Genomic DNA, 2,611 nt, shown 5'->3' on the forward strand with positions numbered 1-2,611 from the left:
GAGAGATCGAATGAAAATGGACCACCTGTCTGTTTTCATCCGATCCCATCCGATTCGATCCTCCAGACGGATGGAAAATAGGGTTTCCATCCATCTGTATTTCACAGACAGGATCGGATAGCAGCGGGTGTCAGCGGACATGACAGCGCTGACATCTGCTGCTCCATAGAGGTACATGTCTGCCATAAAAACTGACAGGGGGACCTGATCGGAAAGCCCATGTGAAAGAGCCCTAAATGTTAGGGTATCATTTTAATTGCTGTGTTAAGGTTAGGTGGGGGAAATGGTTAAATGCTCGGTTTAGGTGTCAGCTTTCAGGGTTACCTTTTAACCACTTGCCGACCGCCGTCAGTATATTTACTGCGGCAGTCAGTCGCTCCTGGGCAAACCGATGTAGTACTACGTCACTCGCCCTGTAGCCTGTAGGGGACGAGCGTGTGCCGCCGGAGGCGCACTCCCGCCCCTGCTCATTCATGGGCATCCCCGCGCGTGTGACCGGCGGCTCCGATGTCTGCCGGCCATTTGCGATCCCGTTCAGAAGAGGGAGAAAGGCAGACGACTGATGTAAACACAGCTGTCTGTCATTCTCCCTGATGTAACTGCAGAGACCATACGATCCTGCTATGTAGGATCGTATGTCTCTGTGGTTACATCACTAGCCACGCCCCCCCACAGTTAGAAACACTCCCCTAGGGATACATTTAACCCACTGATCACCAATAAAGTTAACCCCTTCCCTGCCAGTGTCATTTTGACAGTAACAGCGCATATTAATAGCACTGATTACTGTAGTAATGTCACTGGTACCCCCAAAAGTGTCAAAAATGTCAGTCAAGGGTCCGATCTGTCCGCCGCAATGTCGCAGTCCCGCAAAAAAAAAAAATCGCAGATCGCCGCCATTACTAGTTAAAAAAAAAACAATAAGGTGGTGGAGGACATAACGAGGCGGCCGAGTGGGAGTGCGGAGTGGTGTCCGGGATGTCGGTGAACATGGAGGAACCGCGGCACCAGGTGATGATTAATCAGTTCGTGCTGGCGGCGGGCTGTGCGGCGGACCAGGCCAAGCAGCTCCTGCAGGCGGCACACTGGCAGTTCGAGACTGCTCTCAGACCATTTTTCCAAGAATCTAATATCCCCAGTGCTCAACATCATCCACACATGATGTGTACACCAAGTAACACACCAGCCACTCCGCCCAACTTCCCTGATGCTTTAGCCATGTTTTTGAAGCTGCGTACCTCTGAGAGCTTACAGAACAGCAGTCCAGCCACCTCAAATGCCTGCTCCCCTCCAGGCAACTTCAGCCCACACTGGGCCTCCTCTCCACCAAATCAACAACCGGTTTGGCTTCCCCCAGCCTCTCCCACCACCACCATCATGCACAGCCTGCATGGCACCCTACCTCCCAACCTTCAGGGGGCCCACAGAAAGCCATGACGGCCATGGATGCACAAAGATAAGACTGGTTATGAGTCCACTGAAGCTGGAGAAGAGGCAGTGATGAGTGCCTCCTTTCCTTTGAGTTTTTGAACTGTTTTTTTTCCCTCTGTTTTATTTTATAAATAAAAGGTTCTGGTTTTTGTTTTCTCCAAAGGTGAGAAAGTGGAAGGGGGAATGAAAAAAAGTGAGCTCCCCCTTCCGTCTCCTTTAATATATAAATATACTGTATACAGAAAAGAATATATATGAGGTGCTGGATGAGGCATCTTGGGAAAACGTTGAAGTAATGTGGCCTGAATAGACAACTTTAACAGATGGGGGGAAAAAAAAAAGGTTTAAGCAGTTGTCCCTCCTATCCACCACTCTGTATTAGAACAGTTTATATGTTGAACCAGTCCTTGGAGCCACATTGTGTTCACTTGCGCTGGACGTTAAGTGAAGAAAGAGACTACTTGAGTTGGATCATCTAAACAGAGAAGGAGTGGCCATCTTTCAAACACTGGCTTGGGAGAAGAGAGCCTGGCTCTGACTAATAAAGTGGAAGGGAAAAAAAAGGCATTCATGGAAAGACCAGCAGGGGTGATCTGACATCTATAGAACCAAAGGCGGTGTCTGGCATCCAGGCAATACAAGCTTCATCTAAACGAATAAGCCACCCTCTTCCACGGTCTTCTTACAGATCTAGTGCAGGAGGAATGGATCACTACAATGGCTTCCAGTTTCCTTTTTGTAGTGGAGATCTAAACAGGGATTTTAAAAAGTTAACTGTTAACCAAATTCTTGATTTTTTTTTTTGCTAGCCGGACACATATTGCAGTAAATGAAGCCATGTAAGCATGTGGAAGGTCACTTTGATTGTGAGCATTGACCTTTATATGCCACCTAGAGGTGGCACCTGATGGATTTTTGAGAGTTTTCTATTTTCCACGTTTGCTCCCAGTTGGGAATAAGAGTTATGTTCTTTGCCTTGAGCAATAAAAATAAACCATGTTATTATAAAAAAATAAATAAATAAATAAAAAAAAAAGACATAAATCTTTCCCCTAGTTAGTAAACGCAATAACTTTTGCGCAAACCAATCAAAATACGCTTATTGCGATTTTTTTTCTACCAAAAATATGTAGCAGAAAACAAATTGGCCTAAAATGTTAAACATTTTGATTTTTACATT

The 2,611-nt window shown here is 46.1% G+C and overlaps 1 pseudogene across 1 annotated transcript; it reads left to right on the forward strand.

Moving 5' to 3' along the window:
• Positions 1-936: 936 nt before the first annotated feature.
• LOC309566142 (UBA-like domain-containing protein 2) lies at positions 937-2,216 on the forward strand (annotated as a pseudogene). The gene has a single exon. The product of its transcript is annotated as a UBA-like domain-containing protein 2 (transcript).
• Positions 2,217-2,611: the final 395 nt, after the last annotated feature.

Source organism: Pelophylax lessonae (genome assembly GCF_965119305.1).
Source record: "Pelophylax lessonae genome assembly, chromosome: 1".
Taxonomy (NCBI): Eukaryota; Metazoa; Chordata; class Amphibia; order Anura; family Ranidae; genus Pelophylax; species Pelophylax lessonae.